Genomic DNA, 22,563 nt, shown 5'->3' with positions numbered 1-22,563 from the left:
GTCACGAGATGGTTGAGGGGAGGGAGTAGACGACAGGACTGCGAAGAGGAAGGCTTTCGTTTGTTTTCTGTTTATGAAGTTGTTAACAGAAGAAAAGTTCAGGCGGCGCTGGCGCTGCTGCAGGTGGTTGCGGATCAGGGTGTCGTTATCGGCGGTTAGGCCTACGTCTGTGTTTGTTAATGACTGCGACATATGGTTGATATGGTCGCTAAAAAAGTGTACACAGAGAGCGTTTGCAATGTTATTTGAAAGGCAGCAGTACGTGTCCTCGCACAGGTGATCGTTGTGCTTTTGTCGGTGTTCAGTCGCCGATTGTGGTTGCGTATATAACTTCATCCGCATCGACCATCGCTTGTTTATCGTCTGCTGTGCGACCTGTGGGGTGAACTGCAACGATCAAGATAGCCTCTACACTCTAAAAAATAAAACTCCTTTTTAGGTGTAATTGGGGTGTATTTGGGGTGTATCAATTGTTTTACTCCCTTATTACACCCTCAGGAAGAAGAATACACCCTGTTTTTGGTCTGAAATGGGTGTAATATGTGTATGTCCCGCTCTGCAGGGTGTAATTTCGAGAATTGGTGTGAAAAAGGTGTAGTGGCCATCGAATTTCTGACGTTTCGCTACGACAGGTCTGGCAACAGTGTGCTGTTTACTCTGTGTTCTCCAGCTATGGCGGTTGGAGTTAGTTGTGGAAGTTTTCGTGTTCTTTGGGGAGGTCGTTTGGTGAACTACAGGTCATTTGACCATCTGAGTTTAGTATGACACTGCAAGGTTTATGGTTCCGGGTCTCGAGCGGATGCAAGCAACAGATGCGCCGTGCCCATCGGATCGAGTAACTTGTCCGAGCGTCTTGCTGCAGCGTGCTGTTTGGTAAGTGTTGTCGGTGTATTTTGTCTTGCCTGGTTGATTGAGGTGCCTTTGAAGCGGGTATTTTGAGATTATGTTTGAACCTTAAGTGAAATGCACGGATTAGATCAGAGAACAGTGCGCCTCGTGTTGTGTCGTCGCGCGTCACATGTGGTCGTTAGGCAGAGTCAAGGGGTATACGTAACAAACGAAGTTGGTGCAATTTGTGGTAGCAAGTAAGGCAGCTGGCAAGAGTCACAACTCAAGAGGCGTGAGGTAGAAATCAGGGAGGTATGGGTTCTGGTCTCGCTACCGACACTTCGACCCTGATCCTTGACCGATTGTAGCTTTGTAGGGACATTGGTCTTTTAACTACACTATGATTGTGTGCTTCTTAATTTCTACGTTTTTTTAGTATAATCATCTGATTTTTAACTAGTCACAATATTACCATGATTTTGGCGTATTGTAGCTTAAGTTGCTTTTGCGCCAATAAAATTCAGTCTTCATCATCATTTATCGATTCTCTTACTTTCTATCTTGAGCTGCTTGCATGTTGACGAGGGCTGTGTTTGTGTATACTCTTAATTCTTCTCTAGCCTCAGCCATCTGCGTAACTGTCATGTAATTTGTATTTCGCCCTTAATGTGATTAAGACATTTCACAGTTCATTTTTTTCTTTCGCTACAGAGGCAGGACTTCTCTTGGCCTCACCGTGATACCTTCATCTTGGTCGACATGTTGGTGGACACTTTTATGTTTTGTATTGTGCAGTGACTATTGGTGTTGATATTGCAGTGCATGCAGTGTATTATAGGTAATCCGAATAAAGAATATGCCTGTTATTTTAACCATTGTGTTTCTGTTGCCCTCGGCATAACACCCTTACTGAAGGGTGTTGTCTTGCCTGGGGGTGTAGACATACACCAAAAAGGGAGTCAGTTAGGGTACCGCTAGATTACACCAAAAGAGGTGTTCAGAGAACACCCTTTCTGAGGGGTGTAGTTTTGCAAGAGGGTGTATATATACACCAAAAAGGGAGTCAGTTAGGGTATCGTCAAATTACACCCAAAAAGGAGTTATATTTTTTAGAGTGTAGATTGCTGGGGCATTCCACCAGCGTCTTTTATAGGCTTTCGATCTGATGTCCTGTTCTCAACGTGTGTGCAAGTGCTTGATCACTCAAGGCTATGTAAACAGAAAGAACATTGATGCAAGGGTGGCCTTATGCTGCATGAGACTCCCACATGCATAACTTTTACGGAGTTATAGTTTTAAGAAATTGATGTGGTACTTTCAACATGTCGCAAATCTGCAACGCGTCAGAGCACACTTTGCTGGATGTGTTTCTTTGGAGCGCGGCTCATACGGAAAAACCAGATGAAAGGTATCAAGCCCGGCATTCTTTTATAAGTTATATTACGGTCACCCTCCTGCCGGCCTCACTTACTGTCAATCCCCTCACAAGTTACTTCCAAGACTTGATGACCCGCACAAAGTATACTTGCTCCACCTACACAAACAAAGAAATTCCTCTACTCTCCGCACCAGCTGATGGTGTCAAACTGGAATGACCTTCCTGCCCACATAGCATCAGAACAAAATATATCGTCTTTTATTTCCAAGTGCTATGATCATTTTCAGATCGAATGAACTTCTTTGAGGTGAGTGAACGAATTTTGTGTATTTTTGCGTACATCATTTTGGTATGTCTTTTTTGGATACAAACCTCCCCCCTTTATGTAAATCCCTTCACAAGGGTTTTTAAAATAAAGAAATGAAGTGAAGAACTTCGTGATACTTTCATAGGAGCATTTTTAATGTATATTTTAAAACAGTGGCTGCTAAGAATGTGTCAGGCACCATTACAAAGGCTGCCGTCTGTATCACGTGGATCGGATTTTTCCCAGAAGCCCAATAATGTATGACCCTGCATCACATATGCTGTTTTGGGACAATCTCTGCAGACATACTATGAAGATATTATCTGAGTGCCACAATAAACTATATGAACCACATTTCATGTTTGATCATCTTTGAGTACAACATGCCTATTTGAGCAGCCCAAGATACAAAGCTTGGTTCCTCAAGGTCTACATCCTACTCGAACTGGCTGCGCACGTAGGAAGATTGAGGTTTTCGATAGTCAACTTGTGTAGTGAACACTTCTGGAGGACTGAAAGCAGGAACCGGAGGTCACACACAGGGTAACCTGCATAACAGTCTGATTTACTTCCACATAACGATCATTAAAATACTTGAAGGGAGTAGCCTCAAGACAGGAGCCGCCGATATTTCGAACAGAGACTGTTCTTCTGGGCACCGTCCTCATCATTGGCATGGTATTTAAAGGGCTAGGTGCGACGTGTTAAAGTTTCATACGAATTGTGGGTCAACAGTCCGGGTCCGTATGGGATTCTACGGCCGGAGTGAATGGCCGCTTTGTTAGAGTGTGGAGGGGATTATGTGAACGAAGTGATCTATAGGCTCCAGACCGGTTACAGAAATGGGAGGTTCACGTACACGGGGACGAATCAGGCAGGAATTGGCAAGCATTCCGAAAGGTATGGAGGTTAGTGGTTATGTGGGGAAAAATTCCAGAGCGAGCAAAGCATTTTTTTTAAATATATATATTCTACAATACAAAGTTGTGCCATGCAATAAAGGAAGCAAAAACCAGTGTCCATGCAGAACATAACAGATGACAAAGGGGATAGAGGGAAAGGTCTGAGCATATTTTATTTGTGAAGTGTTTCTAGGGTGCCTTGTGATTTGTTGATACCGAACGGGTGAAGAGCGTTGAACTTTAAGACTCCCTATCACGTCTGTCACGTGTGGATCTGAACCAGGTTTCTAGAATATATAGTTTACTGTTGTCAGAGCTGTGACGAAGAACGTTAAAGTGTTCGGCGACTGCTTTGGGGAGTTTGCTGGACGTGTCGGTTCTGTGTCCGGTAAGGCGGTTTTGCATTTGTTGGCCGCTTTCACCAATGTAATGCACAGAGCAGTTGCCGCATTCAATGCAGTATATGACATTGGAGCTTGTGCATGTGAATGCGTGGTTAACGGGGTGGGTGTAATTGCTCGCAGTGCTTTTGATGGAGTTAGCGTGTTGAACGTGCTTGCATGTTTTGCAGCGCGGGAGATTGCAGGGGCGTGTTCCAGTGAACTGGGCCTTAGTGTACTTCTCACAGCTTGCGGCGCGGTTGTGCTTTGGGAGGCTCGTTGTAAGGCAGTCGCGCAACGTCGTCGAGATGTGCCCATTTTTTGCTTGGTGCGGAGAGCGCGCATACTGCTCACTACTGAGTTGCAGCGGGAACTGTTCGCTATTGGAGATGACAGGTTTCTTCGTCGATGGCGCTTCCATCCGTCGCTTTCAGCCCGAGGTGGCTGCGTTACGATCAAGGGCACGCCGCCGTGAACTATATCATTTCATCGATCACCATGTTGTAAATAACCATTGCGTCATCGGTACCCATGCTGTACATAATCGTTGCGTCATCCTGCAGCCCCTGAACATGTGACCATACCTGTCTCATACCTGTCTCATTAAATTTTCCTATAACAACTGGGTGTTCGTTTTGCTGATTTTGGCATTGACCAAGTTTAGTCGTTTTTAGTTTCTTCCTATACGCGAGAGAGATCCAGTTGTATGTTGAAGCGCCTAGATGACATCGGATACACTAGAGCACCAGCGAAGTTGTTTGGGTTTAAAGGGCTGTTGAACGTTGGACATTGAACGGAAGGAGGTGAGAGTCGCGGGCTTGCATCGGCGGGACGCGGTTGGCAAGGTGTCCGCGGTTTTGGTCCTGAACGTTGAAATGGAACGTAAAACGCAAGTATTAAAGAGTGTTTAACTCAGTATGTGTGTGTGTGTGTGAAGAAAGTCTACAGTCTGCTAGGTTTTTTGAGCGCCAGTATGGGGGGGGGGTCACCTGTATTGGATGGGTGAATATATTGCTAAGTAGGTCACTGCTTTGGAGGAGGGGCTCGTGCTTCCGTAGAATAGCTTTGATGTGTGGAAGTGCGTTGGAATATCTTGTGATGAAGCTTATTTGGCGCGCGTTAGGATCTTTTCGGTGTTCCAGAGCCTCGTTTCGATCAAGTGTGTGTGCCTTGCGACGAAATTCGGTTAGGAGGGAGTCTGGATAGTCCCTTTGGACAAGTGGGCTGCAGAGTTCATGAAGCTTCTCGGCATAATCTGTGTCGTCTGAACAAATTCTGCACAGTCTTATACTCCGCCCATCCCATTAGGAATTCCAACCTTACAGTGACGCGGTTGGTGGCTTTTGAAGTTAAGGTATTGTTGTTTGTCAGTTGGCTTTTTGTACAGGGTTGTGGTGAGGTTACCGTTGTCTAGTGATATTGTGGTGTCGAGAAAGTTGATTGAGTGAGTTGAGTGTTGTGATATAGTGTTATGCGCGGTATTCAGTAGATCTACAAATTATCCAAATTCATGTTCCCCGTGATCCCATATTATAAGTATATCATCAATGTATCGAAGGTACATAGTGGATTTTAATGCGAGGGCGCTAAGAAGTTTGTTCTCTAGGAACCCCATGAAGATATTTGCGTACGTGGGTGCAACTGGTGTGTCCATACTTGTACCGTGTACTTGTAGGTAGTATTCCCCATTGAAATCGAAGTAGTTTAGTTTACGGACCAAGTCCATTAGAGCGAGGATGGTTTCCGTATCTTTTCTGGTGTTTCTTGTAGAAAGGGTATTGGCAGAGTGCTGTGATTCCGTCGTTGTGTCGGATATTAGTATACAGTGATGTCACATCTAGCGTGGCGAGTATTGTGTCCCTTCCAAATGTACGCGTGTTGTTTATATCTGATCATTCTGAGGAGGTGTGGTGTGTCTTGTGGTATCTCTACCCGTCTACATTAAAATACTTGAGGTGCTTAAACAATACTATTTGGGTGCAGAGTTCGAACAACACTTACGACATACTGACTGAATGGGTGGACAAAAGGATGCGTCAGAACAGGATTGGATTTGTGTCGGCGGAGGAATTGAGAGCCCAATGTAATTCTTACCAGGCGGAGCAGGCTGATGAGATGGTGCTTTGTGCTAGGGATGAGCACAGTGGTTTATCCAGAATCCCAAGCATGAATGAATCCCAAGCAACTTGAAAAAAGTTGGGGGGGGGGGGGGGGTGTCAGTATTATAGTCATTACCGACATGCGTCTACAGCTGAAATTGCAAGGGCACCCCCTGTAGGGGGTACTTCCACCTAGTATCTTGGGTATTTAAAGCATGTAGTAGTTACTATGTGAAAGGCTTTGCGTATCCTGTTCACCGCGCAGACTGGTATAACGATTTTTTTTTCAAGTTTGTGCAACACCCATCTCACGAACTGTTGGTATGTAGTGTATCTATTTCCTGTATGAGACACGTAAGCTTTGAACAAAGCTAAATCGAGTAGGACGCCGAGTATTAATTCAGCTGCACTCTTTCTGAATAAGTGACGAACAATAACGAAAAGTTCAGAGTAATTATTCTGTATTGAAACCAACCAGCATGACAGTGGATGAGACACGCTTCTTACTTGTGAATATGAGCGCTAGGTTCGTGCTGCCCTCGAAGTTCTAAATATGCTACTTTAAGAGCAGCTCCTTGCAACATAAGCACTTGACTTCTTTCGGCATTATTATGCATGTACCACACTCCGGCCCCTTTACATGGCGCCGTCAAACACGATATTCACACAAACTGTTCATGTGCTTCATCATGATGGATGCTGATCTAACAGCCTGTCGTTGGAACTTCCTCTTCATGCTGAAGTCGCGGCTCAACATTTCAAAACCAAGGCCTCGAAACACTGCTCCACGTAGTAAGTCCCTCTCAGCTGCTGAAAAGCTGACTTGGTGACTCCGCTGTGCTTCCACGTCCATATTGAAACAGCACCCAGCAATACCGAAGTTGCGGAAACCACGCGAACTTCCGGTGTGGACTTTCCACCAATAAACATCGCGGGCGTTTGACGTCATACACATGAGAAAACCACTGCATAATAGCTAGAGTTTTGCGCTGATCGCAGTTGAGGACAGAAATCGAAACCGCTTTTCGGCTCCTTGTTTGGAATAGTTCGCGGCTCCGCAGTAACGAAACGTTTCAGTTGTAACTTGGAGGCACCATGTAGGTTCGTTATCCATACAAACAAAGACTCTGACCAGGTTCTGGTCAGAGACCATTTAAGCGCACGCGCTGCGGACGAGCTGCAGCTCTGACAAGCAACGGCAAGCCCTGGGAGTACTTCAAAACGACCCGCGCCGTCGTTTAGTTCTTTAGTTCACCCAGTTCTCTTCCTTCACACGCTTCGCGCTTTTCCTCAAGCGCATGCGCTGTGGACGAGCACCAGCTCTGACAAGCAACGGCAGGCTCTGCGCGTAGTTCAAAACGACCAACGGCGTCGTTTAGTTCTTTAGTTCATCCAGTTCAGTTCCTTCACACAGTCCACTTGAGCGCAGCGTCACAGCCACTCAAGGCTATGCGCTGTGGTGGTCTCCCGCCCCTCTTCTTGCGCGCATGCATTTTGTTAGCTTTACAAAACGTTCCATAGATGACGCAGACAGGGGAATGAACATGTAGTATATTTCTATTGTTGGGAAAAACTCACGTGACCTCTGACGTCGGGCCAATCGTTGGGCCTCGGTAGAGTAGTTTTTGGCTTTGTTTTATTTTGTCAACCTGGGTGACGTGTGACGTAAAGCGACGCTGCCTAGGCGTTCTTTTTCCCTTTCCCCTCTGTTCTCTCCCCCGCTTTGGCGGTTCTGGACGTTCTGGATTTTCGTTCGCATCCAGTGAAATAAATAAAACGCGGAAGCGCTGGCTCTTTCTGTTGCACAAGGTGCTTTATTTTTCGGGATTGGTATTTCCAAATCACACATATGCAGTCTTCTGTATCTGCGCCAAACACGAACTTGATATGAACATTGTTTCTGAAGTTCGAGTAATACGCCGAAGCAACTTCGCATTCACTGTTAGCTGATGTCTCACGTGGAAGATTTCACAGTAGATCAGTAAATTCACTGCACATGCACACACATTCACAAGTCCAGCATGACAGGAAACATGTCCATATTCCTTTGCTGCTTGTGTAGTGTCACATGTCAAGGCTGACCCGTCACAAAGGAACCTGTGCAGCTGCTAAGCCGAAAGATGATGTTCCAACCACCCAGAGTGGCTTATCCATTCTACTGCATCCATGCAGATGCTTTTCTGAAGCAGATATGAGTTGAGCAGTACCTAGTTGATACCTGAGCAAGAAAGACAAGAACAGGGATCAGAAAACGTGAAAACTAAAAATTCTACCGGCCGAAATGTTGCGTATATGCCACAGGTGTGGTGCTATGCTATGCTACGCTAAGCGGCAGAATCGAATAGGAACTGACTTACCTGCCATCGAGTGGAAAAACACAGTCTTGATCCTTCTTGAATCGTTGTCGCACCAAGCAAGCGAAGCAGACCTGCCTTCCACTTATCTATCACTGAATTTACTTGCAGAAGTATCCAAGAGGATTCGAGTTTTTCGGAGTCGGTATCGACGGACACTAAAAACCATCCAAAGCGGTACCGGCAAAGATGCTTTGCGTGCGTCCCTGCTGCACCATATTTCGAAACTTTACGGCGAGCTGCTTCGGCACCCCAGACACGGCGGTGCCGGCTTACATGCGCCACTAAAAGGTTATAATTTCAAACCGACCAATGAGCGCTCGCATACCGGGGGAGCGGCCGCAGGAGCCAATGGGATGCTCTCGGTAGAGAACTCGCGCTTCGACGTAAAAATTTTGACGTTTCACGACGTTTGATGACGCGAAAGGCTCGCAGCGCCTCACTTTAGTCCGCAAAGGAACTCGCGAGTTTCATCCCCTTGGCGCAGATGTCAGACTCTGAAGCGATCAACGTGTATTTGTTTTGGGTGTCGAGGCCCAGTGAACTGAACTGCGGAACTAATGTTTTGCTTGTTGTTGAACTAGTTCGTTCAGTTCATCCGAATGACTAGTTCAGTTTGAAGGGTTCGTCCACGAACGACACAGTCGGGAAGAGAAGGTGTAAGAAGAATGAGTAAGATGCACGCGTTACCGCTTCTCCGCGAGGTTCGTACTCCTCTTATACGCCTTCCTCTCGAAGGAAGGGGTAGATGACCATCTTTTCTCCTTTTGTCCGGTGCAAATCTGACGTGAAACGAGTAGAAATGGGAAATCTACCTTTTCCACTCCATTAGAACACCTTTTCGAATAACAGTGTATGTTCTCATGTGACCTAGGCAACGAATTCAGCAGGATATCGAGAGAGAACGCTTCTATGAAAAAAGTCATCATTGTGGAGCTGCGTAATCGCCTTTATCGTCTGAATATAAAAAAAAAACCTGTGAATACAAAGTTGTTGTGATGAATGAGTCCATACAGATAATTTCCGAGAAAGGATCTCCAGAATGTATCTGCTTATACAATGCACAAAAACTGTCAGTGATTGGTTATGGTTATGTACCTGCAATAGTTAACCTCAAAAAGTAATGATGCTTCCCAAAATGTTTGCAGCCTCCTTTAGCACATTGCTGTGTAGTGTCTTTTGCAGAAGCAGCCCTACAGAAGTATATCTACTGTTACCAGATGATAAATCAATACAGAAGTAAGCAGCTGTCTCTTTGAAGGTCTTCTAGTGGAGCAGTACTAACACGATACATGAAGGACTGTTCTTCATTGGTCTGTTCTGCTGTGGCATGCTGAAATAAGTAAAGCACACATTTCAGTTTCATCTATGCTTGCATGTGAATCCAGGGGAAATTGGGCCTCGTTCGTTTTCGTTCCGATATTTGCATAATCTGGGAACGTAAAATCTGCTCAAATTTCGTGTTCAGTGTAGTGCAACAACATGCAATATCTCCAGGCCTCAATAGTATCCGCAAGACGCACTAACAGCCGCAAGACGCTAATGCACTTTATGATCAGTCCTATTGCACTGTTAAATATTCCTGGAGATTAGACACAGATGATAACAGGAAGAGATACTAGGATGGTTGATAAACGTGCAAGTGGATAACACCCCTCAATTTCTCCATCGGAGCTCGCAACCACCACCAAGCACGTTATTGCTCTTACTGTACAATGACGGGGGCGCTTACAGTGTGTATCATAGGAGATGACACTCATAATAAGCGCCAGCACTACTTATACTTTGTTTTTGAAGATGCACATTGACGTTCAGCCATCCGCACGCTCCCTCGGTCCCTTGGATTGGTATATGGATTTTGTCCAGTGGCACATGTCGATGTCACTCTCTTTGACCACACTTTGACGGAGATTTTTACGTTTGCCAAGCAAGAGTTCGCAATAGCGCCTTCTGAACACAACCGCAGCATTTCGTGCCCCCGGTCAAGCGTTACGCCGTTTTCTTTACTAACCGTGCATTTAAAACGATTCTGCTTAATTTTTACCAGTTAACTCCGAATTAGTGCAAGATCACCTACCGCAGCCACTCTACGATAGTTTTTTTCAACACGCACGTTCACAGTAGTCGCAACGTACTTAGACCGACGTCAAACTACCCCCTCCAAATGCATGGGGCTTAAACCACCGATCTAAGTAGCTTGGGTGGATGATCGAAATGGAATATTCGAGCAAATATTCGTCTAAAAATATTCGTATAAAATCCGTCTCCTGGGCGCTTCTAGTAACTAAATCAATCAAAACTTATTCAAGATTTGATGAAAAATTCATCGTAAACCGAGGATTAGGCCTACCGGCCACCATCGCTTCTGGCAGACACTGGCGAAATGCGCATGCGCCGTGCAGGAAGCCCGCTATGTGCGGTGCCATAGGCTTCACAGCAGCAGGTGGTAGAGCATGGGGTGGTGATCCAGGACTGGCGAACGAAAGTCTCACGTGATCGATTTAAACCCGTCGTCACTAAACCAATGGTTTAAAGAAGTTGGTGAATACGGGTATGCATCTTTTACTATCACTTCTCAAACAGAGCTTTGACGCGTCGTCGTCCTGTGAATGTTGGACTCTCGCTATAACTGTTACGTGTGGTTACCATTAAAGTGGGACTCCGCAATAAAATCACCGCAAAGATTGTGACACAGCAGTAACCCTTGGGGTTTCTGAAGTCTCACAATCTTGTTAGCAGCCTTGGCTGCACGATGATCTCGGTCTTCACAATCTCTGCGCTTCCGTTCGCGTCCTCGTGCCCGCGGCGCAAACCTTGTGCGTGAGCAGGACCCGGAACCTCAATAGCGTGTATCACTAAGAGTGTTTTTTTTTTTTTTTTGCTTTACTCACTCGTCGTGCTAATATTGTCCACGTCGTCGTCGTCACTAATACTGTGTTCGCTTTTCCTTCTGTGGACGACTCCGACTATGCGACCTATGGACAATAACAGCTGTGTCTGTAAAAATGTCCCACGCGGACTTCCATCTACGGCATGACACAGCAGACAGTTATAATGTCTTCTAAAGTGTCTTGTCTTCACATAAGTTTGCCCTTTGTAGAAATAGAATGAGCTTCACATTTCCTTTTTAGCACATGCTGTCCATTGGTTGACAACATATTTCCCATTAGATGGGGTACAGCTGGGGGCAGGCTATACTGTTAACATTGTTGATCACATTTTGTAGCTTAAAGCTGTAGATGCTTTTTGCACATTTCCTAAAAATATAAGCCTTAACAGGTATAATTATAATTTCTGCTTCTCCTTGCTCAGGCCCCAGGAAATAAGTACATGCAGCAGGGCTGGTGAAGCAACGTCTGGTGCTACAATAATGGTGCAACAGTATCGTGAACATGCACATGTGTGCGCACATGGACAAGCAACGATAATGGAAACCTGGTTCCTGTAACATGGCTCATGATACTCTGGCATATCATGGATATTTGGATCATAACGTTGCTTCACATATTCATGAGCATCAAGGTCACCATGCAAGATGTGCACATCAAGACATTGGGAAGCAGCTTTGGCCCCACGAAGGTGATTTACAGTATTTCAAGCTAGCAGCGATTACTAAGCAATTGTCCTGCATTCCTCACTTACAGGAACTGGAACATTCGAAGTGTTGTAGGGGATAGTGGATGTACTTCCCCTTCTGAAAGATATCCTGCCATTGTGCGCACTAAAAGTTGCCTTGTCTCAGTGCGGTCACTCGGTCATGTATCTAAGATATCACAACACCACTTCCACCTTATCTGTGTGCCACATATTGTATCTACACATGAGGAATGTGTGTGAGAAAACTACAGAAACAGAGAATTGCATTGCTTCTTTACTGCACAAGCCGGTTCTGTCTGTTTTACGAATTCTAATAATGCTAATTTTCATATCAGGGTATGTCCAGGATCTTACTGGCGCTCTGCTCGATCTCTGTGGACGGTGGCTGTTCATGAGCCCCCGAACAGAAGGAAGAGACTACACAAGGGGGCCTAGGACACTAGGTAGCCAAGTAGTTTTTAGCATTTCATTCGCCAGTAATCGGTGGCTTCTGTAGAAGCGTAGGGGGTGGGGAAACAAACACAATATTTCCGTGCACACAGCAAATGGTGCTTCCTTAGCCAGTTTTACTACATGAAGTGTCAGGGAAAAATTTAAGGGGTTGGGATGCTTTCATAGATGTGGTTTGTTACATCATGGGTGCATCATGCATTGCGCTCCATAATGCTGATCAATCTTTTTTTTTTATGTGTCATACTTCGCCAGATAAAAGCTCTCGAACAGATGCCCGGCTAAAGCGCGGATGTCAAAGACCTCAAAGATACAGCCAATTCCACTGATAGCCCTAAGGTTTGTGACATCAGAGCTGCTTGAGTTTTGCTATTCAAGGTGCCCATTTTCTACACACTATACCCACATTGGTTTGTAAAACACACATTGGTACAAAGACGCTTTTATGTTCATGTGGGATGATGGCGTTGCAACCCCCATTTCACTGGTTTGTGGGGAATGACCTCATTCTGCACGTAAGACTTACCACAAAATACCTCAACTGCACCTGTATTCTGTCCATCTTGCAGTGTACTTGTTTACCTGTTGCGAGGAATTATGGGGGGGGGGGGAGTAAGATAGTCTCATGATATCTGTGTATTCAATAAAATTATGGTCTATTCAATGTTACGTGTAAAATTACAGTATTTGTGGAATGTGTGGAGATGTGCATTGATTCAAGAAGTTACTCGGCTCCTGAATCCAGCATGCAGATCCAGTTGTAATACTGGGGTAAATGACGTATGGAAGCAACTCATCACCTTCATTTCTTTTTTTTTTTCCTTTTTGTGGTTGATTAATGTGATAGCTCATGGCTGCACTGGACTAGTAAACCAGCAGAAATAAGGTGCGAAGATATCCTTGATAATTACACTAGCACGGTGTCCTTGTACTGTGCAGTGTTTTTCTTTTTCCTTTGTTTTTCTGCTACTCTTGAGCTCTCATAAGCCACGTATGCCCTCATGTAAGTATCTTGCTTGTAATGGAACCGTGCTTGCTCTCTCGACAGTGTAAAATTTCGGCAAATACGTTCATCGCGAATCTGCACTAAGGTTGTCATTCACGCCTAATTCTTACGGACGTGCCTGCAGTGTGTATACGATAACATGGCATTGCCAAACACAACTCGTTCACCCGAGTATAACGCCAAGAAGTGTGATTGATTACTGTTCCTGTAACGTCAAACGCCAGGTATTCGAGAGAGAGAAAAATATGCGCAAGTGATGCAGCAGTGGTGAGCCGTAACTATAAAAGAGTGAAGTCTTCAATTAAGCAATGAATTGACTTACTTTATCAAAGATACCTACAATGCGAATAAAAACATCTTTCGTGTGTAGGCGTAGCACAGTTCGGTTGACGATATACATGACGTTCATTGCGTTCTTAGCCAGTTTGCCGCTGGCCGAAACGCGACAGCAGAATTGCACGAATCCTAACTGCACAAGTGGTATCAGCTGCGTGTTTTGGCATTGGCAGATCATCCCACAAATAAAAGTCGTTGCGATCAAGAAGCCTACGTCGATCGAGCAGACGCTCCCTGCCACCGTCGCCTGTCTACATTCCCGTATGCTCCGTAGAGAGGGAGGGAAGTCTTGAAGAACACTGATATCACTTACATCGGCGGCGTGAACAGCTGCCTCATAAAAATAGCGGCCCCCATTTTTTTTTCTATATGGTTAATTTACGATTATTTAAAATATGGGGCTGTTTTGTGGAAATGAAGGGTGGTTTCAGACACAGTTCGACATGGGCTTCCAGAATAATGTTACAGTTTCAAGAAGTCAAGGTATCTCCGGACCTGACCTTTAATCAATGCGTAACACGAATGCAAACGGCCTCATCTGTGGCAAAAGCCTGTATGAGCTGTATTACAAGTTGCTTTATAATTTTTTAAAAGTAAAACCTATTTCCAGGAATTTAATGACAGCCTCTCGTGGAACACCGATATGCACCGCATGCACCTAAATGACATGTCACACTACGACGACGCGACACCGATTTTTGTCCAACATTGTCGGCGAAGTTATTTTTTATTTATTTATTTATTTATTTTACCCCAAGGACCCTTACGGGCATTACATGGGGGGTGGGAAAAACAGTTAGTTACAGTATACAGACAACAGGAAAAGAATTACAGTATACATACAGTTACAATTGAGAAATCAATACAGTATATAAGATATAAATAAAATGCAGAACATTTACATGATGAAAGTGAAGATAAAAATAGAAAGAGGAAAAAGAGGACATAATACAAAAGAGTTAGTACACCAATAAACAACCCGAACATACTTAATACATAATAAATAATACATAATAAATTTGCAAGTAATCTAACAGAGAGAAAAAAAATAAAACACAAAAAATCAGTTTAGCGGACGTATAATGTTCAAAAATGACTGGTGGTCGTGAGTGGTGGCTATATGTCCTGGGAGATCATTCCAAATAACTATGGTGGAGCAAAAGAATGACTTCGAGAATGCGTTTGTATTACAGTGAAGACGTGTGATTTTATTAGTGTGGTCTAGACGGGGGAATATGATACCGGCACGAACGATTGGGGATTGATCTGTGGGTATGGTATGGAAGAATCGATGAAAGAGGGACAACTTTGAAATGGTACGACGATGTGCTAAAGTCGAGAGTTTGAGTTCAGCTTTCAGTGCAGATACTGATGTTGTGGTGCAGTAATTGTTGAATATGAATCGTGTTGCCCGGTTTTGGATGCGTTCAAGATTATCAATGAGGGATGTTTGGGCGGGATCCCATATTGCGGAGGCGTATTCCAGTTTTGGGCGAGTGAGAGTGAGATATGCTAGATGTTTTAAGTGGAGGAGGTGCCTGCTTTAATGTTCGACGGATGAAGCCAAGTGAGCGATTAGCGTTCGGGATTATGTAGTCAATGTGTGTATTCCATGACATGTTTGCTGAAAGATGAACGCCAAGATATTTGTAAGAATCTGCTCGTGGCAGAATGAAGTTATCGATTGTGTATGAAAATGGGGGAAGGGTGCAGAGTCGTTGACGTGTGAAGGAGACAATGTTACATTTGTTGATGTTCAAGGGCATCTGCCATACTGCGCACCATTCTTGTATTAGCGTTAAGTCATTTTGTAATGTTGAGTGGTCCAGAGCAGAAGCGATTTTACGATAAATGACGCAGTCGTCTGCAAAGAGTCGGACGGTTGATGTTAGACCACTAGGTAAGTCATTGATATAGATGAGGAACAGCAGAGGACCGAGAACAGAGCCCTGCGGTATGCCGGATGTTACTGGGATTTCGGGAGAGTGGAAATTGTTACAGGAAACAAAGAGCGACCGTTTTGTAAGAAATGATTCTATCCACCGGAGGACATCATAATCCAGATTTAGAATGGAGAGCTTATACAGAAGTTTGTTATGAGGGACCATGTCGAATGCTTTTCGAAAATCTAAGAATGCAGCGTCCGTTCTATAGTTAGTGTCTGCATGAGAAAGAATATCATGAAAGAAATTTCCTGAATCCATGTTGCAAAGGGTAGAAGAAATTATTATTTTCAAGAAATTTAATGATGTTAGAGTATATAATGTGCTCAAAAATTTTACATGATATGCAGGTAATGGAAATAGGACGATAGTTTTGTGCAAGTTGCGTGTCACCTGACTTGTGTTCTGGGATGACCATGGCTGTTTTCCAGTCACTCGGCAGGGTGGAGAGATGAAGAGATTGCCTGAATATGCAACACAGAATTTCACTTGATATTAGTCTAGTGTTGTATAATAACTTGGAGTTAATTCCATCTGGTCCAGGAGATGATGACAGCTTCATGTTTTCTATTATTTTACAAATGCCATGTGAACTAATGTCTATGTGAGACATCGATGCAGTAAAAGGCATTGATAAGTGCGGATGAATGCTTGAGCTGTCAGTACTGAAGACACATGAGAAGAAGGAAGCAAATTCGGAAGCACTGAGATTATCCGGCAGAACAGTCCCGGAAGAACCCGTTAATGTGATGTGATGAGATTTCGGTGGTGACAGAATGTTCCAAAATTTCTTGGGGTTGTTTTGCAACAATTTGGGAAGGTCGTGGCTGTAGAATTTTTGTTTGGCACTTTTGACGGAACGGCTATAATCACGGGTACAATCACGAAACGCGGTCCATGCGTTATCGTCATTAGTTAATTTTGCTCGTCTATAGAGGCGTTTCTTCCTATTGAGAAGCGTCTTAAGACGTTTTGAGAACCATGGGTTGCAGTGAAATGATTGTATTTGCATTTTTGGGATGTGGGTATCAACTAGTTGCATGACACAATCGCGGAACAGACGCCATTATCATCAACTGTGCGTAATGTGTAGTTTAGGAAGTGGTTTTCATATAAAGACATGAGGCCCTCATTAATTGCTTGGAAGTTAGCTCGATTGTATGCATAAATGGTCTTGACGGTACAAGTATGTGAGGGAGGTCGAGTTGTGGTTATATCAAAGGTGATGTTTTTATGATCGCTAAGACCATCAGTAATGTGTACAGATGATATATGATCCGGGTGAGATGTCAAGATAAGATCGAGGATGGATTTAGGCGTTGATATTATTCGTGTTGGTTGCGAGATGACTTGTGTCAGGTTGAACATTAATGACAAATCAATAAACTGCGCTTCCTGTGAGAACTGTGAAGCAGTGCAGCTAGTGGTATTCCAGTTAATAGACGGAATTTTTATAGTAGAATAGTAGAATAGTAGAATTTTTGATGGCGTCGGTCGCGTACTCACACTACAACCATACCAACAAGCGACAACAGAATGACCGACACGAAAAATGATCGGCCGCTTCTGTCCTCCACGACGCCGACAGTACACCAATGCCGATTCCTGTCACACCGCACAGATAGCCGACTCGTGAGCAAGTGATTGTGCGCCGCAGCCACTGATCTCTATAGTATATGGCTGGATCGCGCATAGGGTGCTCTACAGCGTGGAACCGGCCGCCATATTGGTGGGCCCAACACGTACTGTCGTCTGCATTTAGTTAAGCGCGGCTGCCCGCAATTTTTTTGTTTCCTTTAAATTAGAGGGCATGCCATGCCAGCTTGTTGCAGTTTTCAGTGCACTTCACGCACGGACAGACGAAAGGGGTTAACTTTTCACAGGTAAGCTATTTATTTTGAGGAAAAACAGTGTTTATTCGTACCGCATGTATGTGACACTCGCGCTTGCTCGCACTGCTACTTCGCTGGTGCCGTTAGGTACTAAGAAATTATGTTTGGCTCTTCTGTTTATGTATTTTCTACACAATGTGCTTGTGCTATACAGGTTCCCTCACAGTCGCCCAGCCGTGCTGAAGAAGTGGGTGCAGAAGATGCATCGCAAAAATTGGGCCCCACCTAAATCTTCGGTGCTCTGCTGCAGACACTTTGAGGAGGCCTGTTTCGATCGTACAGGTCAAACTGCGCGACTCAAGAGTGATGCTGTGCCTACAAAGTTTGACTTTTCATAGCACCTCCTGAAAGTAAACACAATAGTAACACATTAGAATTTGCTTGGGAACCTGTGTAATGTGCAGCAATTCTGAATGTGGTAGTTGACCCAACAAGCTCAGTACAAGTCTTCAGAAGTGAAACATCAGTCAACATACATGACACAACAAAACTTATGCGACAAAATTTATGGTACAAAATAATTTACATTCCCTGCTAGGCTTTCTGTCATCATCTTTAAGGCTCATGACAATGCAAGAAATAGCTTGCAAACAAAATTCTGTTATATTGAGGTTCCACAACCTCTCAGTTTTAGCTGGTGGTGATCACAACAGCTCTGAATTTGTGCACTGTGCTCTGGGTGCAAAGTCATGGAGACTTGTAAGACACTTTTTTTTTTTTTGCGAACTCACATTGCACTTGCTGGACTGAACTGACACTACTACTTTTTGCTTTTATGGTTCTTCGCAATGTAATTTTACATTCACTACCTAGAAATACCAGAGTCATGTCCCTGATTTGATTATTCAAGACAGTCCTAGTATAAGGTCAGGGTCCTGTGGCGTAATATTCGAGCTTGTAGGAACCAATACATATACTAAGTCGTTAGGTATTTCTCATGCAATGCAAAAATAAATAAATAAATAATAATGAAGGAAAAATAATAATTTCTAGGTTTTCACTGCAGTGCCCACTGACCTCCATCATGACCTCAGTTCCTGGCATGTTCAAGAAATGTGGAAATAAATGCTGAATTTAACAAATGTTGTCATTTATCCCACATGAACAACAGCTTCTAAAAATAATTAATTAATCTTTCCATCACAGAGGGTACAGCCAAGAAAACCACCTCCAACAAGACATAACATAGACGTAGAGCAGGACGTCAACCATGAGATTTCACAGCCAGGACCATCGTGGGCTGCAGGTCCAGGGGTCTTGTCACCTCAGCCAGTCCGATCCTCACATAACCTTGCTGCTGACCCATATACACAGTGCAAGAGAGTCCACGGACCCTAAAAAGGAAGATAGACATCACAGTTGAAGCACTGGACAACGTGAAGAAGAAGGTGAAACGCTCTGAAGCAAATGCCCGAAGACTGAAGAAAAAGGTACTCACTGCGGAGAGTGTTATAGAAGGTCTCGAGAAGAAATCTCTCGTATCAAGTCAATGCACTGACATGCTTCGTGGCACCTTGTCTGATGTGCAGCTAGATTTAGTACTGCGCACCCTACAGAACAAAGCTGGAAAAGTAAGCAGAGAGCAGTATCCCCAGTCACTGCGTAGCTTTGCGCTCACTCTCCAGTTTTATTCAGCAAATGCATACGAGTACGTCAGGAAGACATTTAACCTTTCGCTTCCACACCAGGCGACACTTAGGTCGTGGTACAGCTCTATACACGGCGAACCAGGTTTCACACAGGAAGCCTTTGATGCACTCAAGGTTCTAGGTCCACATCTCTGAGACACAACGTTTTCCCTACCCTCTACGAGCACATGTTCCAGTGCTCTCCAGAAGAAAACCACGTCATTCGCCTCGTAAAGCTTATAGCTAACTGCTATGGCAAGATTCGACTTCACCATCTTGCAAAGGAGCACATAGAAAACGTGAATGACAGACCACGACTACGAAAGAAGCTCTCAAGAATCATAGTATTCAACAATCAATGACAATGACTAATGGCCGTAGAAGTTGAGTGTTGTAATATTAAGTTATAAATTCTACATGTCATGTTCGCAGTGATGTTACTGTACAATTTTATCCAATCTTACTGGGTATCACTTTAAACAAGCCGTTTGTGAGGTAGGGTGGAAGTAAACTGCGGCGTTAACCTCGCAAGTGCAATCACTCTTGCAGCACTTGTTACGTCATGCGCTCTTCGTGCGCAGCGCTTCGAATTTCTGTAACGAACTGCGCCGACAGCTGAACAACTGCAACACACTCGTAGAACACAATACGAATGCCAATGGATTATGGAAAAGGCCAAACGAGAACCATATACAGCGCCTAACGAACCACACAATAACAAACGAAAACCACACACAAACGAAACTACCTTACAATAACAAACAGTGCAAACCCTTTCTAAGCAAAAGGAATTAAATTTATAGGTTGTCATTGACCAAATTCCTCTATTTTTATGCTTCCCGTGCGCGTAACTAACGACACCATATTCGGAGTACAGGAAGCGGAGAACAAAAAGAACGTAATTACCATGAAAACTACAGACATACTGCCGAAGCACGGTAGGTATACACCAGCACCCTGATTTCTAAGAAAGATGCGTGCTAATCAACAGTGAGGAGCGTTTAAAGAGTAACAGATGCTCCTAATCGAATCGCTTCCCATTGTTTCCTATGGGAGCAGCCGGCGCCATTGGGCCCTATAACATGGCAGCCGGTTGTCGTACCTCTCTCCCACGAGCCCCTCTCCTATGCGCGATCCAGCCTTTATACATAGAGATCAGTGGTCGCAGCCAAGCCCAGTCGTGAGCACAGCAATCGCGCATACGCAATTTATTGTGTGTAAGCGGGCTTTTTCTTTTCTTTTTTTGACTGCCGCGGAAGCAGGTACCCGTAGACCAAAGCGGACTCATCACAGAGAATATCTGCAACGATATCGGCGCAATATTGAGTGAGTCCACTTCAGCACTTACGTATTAAATATGTGTTTTATCTATTTTTGTGTCATGTGTACTTCCTCTCAGCGTGCACCCACGCATCAGTGCGAGCCTTCATATTGGGGGGAGGGGGGTATCGTTTATCGAAAGAAAGAGAAAAAAAGAGAAAGAGAGGGGCGGTCTGCTTGCCGAGACGGGCGGCAAGTTGCCACAGAGAGACAAAAAAAGATAAGATAGAAGAGAAAACTCGAACAAACGGAATACACCAACAAGACACACAGCGATGATATAACGTTCAGTGCAAAGTTCGGTGACTGTATCATCTGGTGGTCAACTTCGGTTCACAACATACAGTTCACCATAATAGCTTTCAGTTAATAGCTTTCACCATAATAGCTTTGTTGGTCACATTAGTTGGTCACAGGTTTGTTGTTCACAGTAGGTGCAGTTGTTGTAGGTCCAATTGTACGCGTTGTTTTTTTTTTTGTTTTTTTTTTGCGCGATGGCTGCCGCGGAAGCAGGGACCTGTAGACCAACACGGACTCATCACAGAGAAGATCCGCAGGGAGATCGGCACAATACTGAGTGAGACCACTTCAGCCCTTGCATATTAATATGTGTTTTATCTATTTCTGTGTCCCGTGTACTTCCTCTCATCGTGAACCTAGGCATCGGTGCGAGCCTTCACATGCGCATTGCATTTTCAAGGGGAGACTTTCGCCTCGGTTGTTTTGTACAACATTTTTCACACGCTGCATCTTGACAGAGTTGCGCTTGGATCCGTACACTGAGCGTTTTCAGAGCTCGTTTTATTCATTTCATTTCATGAAACTTCGAAAAACTGTAGAAATCTCGCAGCAGTTCTTCATGTCGGCGAAGAAAATCGGCCAGACCCCAAACCTGTCACAACAGTCGGCCGACTCGTGTTTTCCCCGAGTTTGTTGGCAGATTTATCGGTGTTGACAATCACACTAGGCCGACGTTTTGAGTTGTTTGTATCGGCTATCGTTGTTGTCCTAGTGTGACTTTGAAGGCGGCCGAATTCGTGCCGACCGATGGTTGCAGTCGTCGTCGGCCGTCGGTGTCGTGTTGAGGTCGGCAGTCGGTTGATAAAAGTCGGTCTAGTGTGACACGTGCTTTAGTGTGGAAATAGGGTACATGTTTGTGGAAGTCCATGAATGACAAAAGAGCACGCGAGACAAAACGTGTGTTGTGTTGTGTCGCTCGTTTTTGCCTCATCTGGTGTTGAATTCATGTACAAGGTGTCTGTGCCAACTTGGGACAAAATTTTATAAAATAGGGAACGACTCTCTTTTTTTTTTTTTTCAGTTTCTGCCTTGGCATCGCACTTGGTAAAGTATCAAGTACCAAGTAACATTGTCCTTATTAATTTTGTCTAATGGACTTTATTTTATAGAAGAAGTTCGCCGCATTGACGACACCTCTTTCTGCAGTGCACTGATGCCTTTGCCGTTTTTCGAAAAAGGATCAAACAAATGTGGCGCGAGGAACTGATCCTCGAAAAGACGGCAGATCCAAAGGTAGTTGTTGTCGCTTCGTAAGAAACACGCGGTCTCCCTTGTCTTTAACTGTGAGGACGAAAATGAGAGGAATTCTGGGAAGAAGAAGGAAAATGAGAAGGACTCCTTAAATGAAAAGGAGTTCCTTTGAATTTAAGGTCAAATGAGAAAGAGCGCTCCTGGGGCAAAGTACGATACTGGAAGGACGATGCACAAGATTGACACCATTTGGTTGATAGATTCTTTATTGTTTTTTTTAATAAATATCACCGTTCCTTGCACGTTGTGCTTCACCCAAACCTGCAAATGTAAGCAAGTGGTAGCAGTAGCTATTCAAGAAAGATAATTCAAAGGCATTCTGAAGTTGAAATGTTCGCGTTCACAAGGAGTTCAAGGTCGATAGTATATCATATAATGGGATGAAAAAAGAATTTGACACATACGGCTATGTGACGCGGTCATATCCTACAGTATACACGCGTATCGCACCCGTATACGTCGTGTATATACGTTATGTAAAGCTACATTCAACAAAATTTCATGAAAGCGCATTGAGTGCGCTTCACGCTGACGCACACCTGTGCAGTTTAGCCGTAGAAGCCATGGCCGTAACCGCCGTGCCCGTGTCCAT

This window comes from Ornithodoros turicata, chromosome 1, assembly GCF_037126465.1.
Source record: "Ornithodoros turicata isolate Travis chromosome 1, ASM3712646v1, whole genome shotgun sequence".
NCBI lineage: Eukaryota > Metazoa > Arthropoda > Arachnida > Ixodida > Argasidae > Ornithodoros > Ornithodoros turicata.
Note: the sequence above shows the minus strand (reverse complement) of the source record.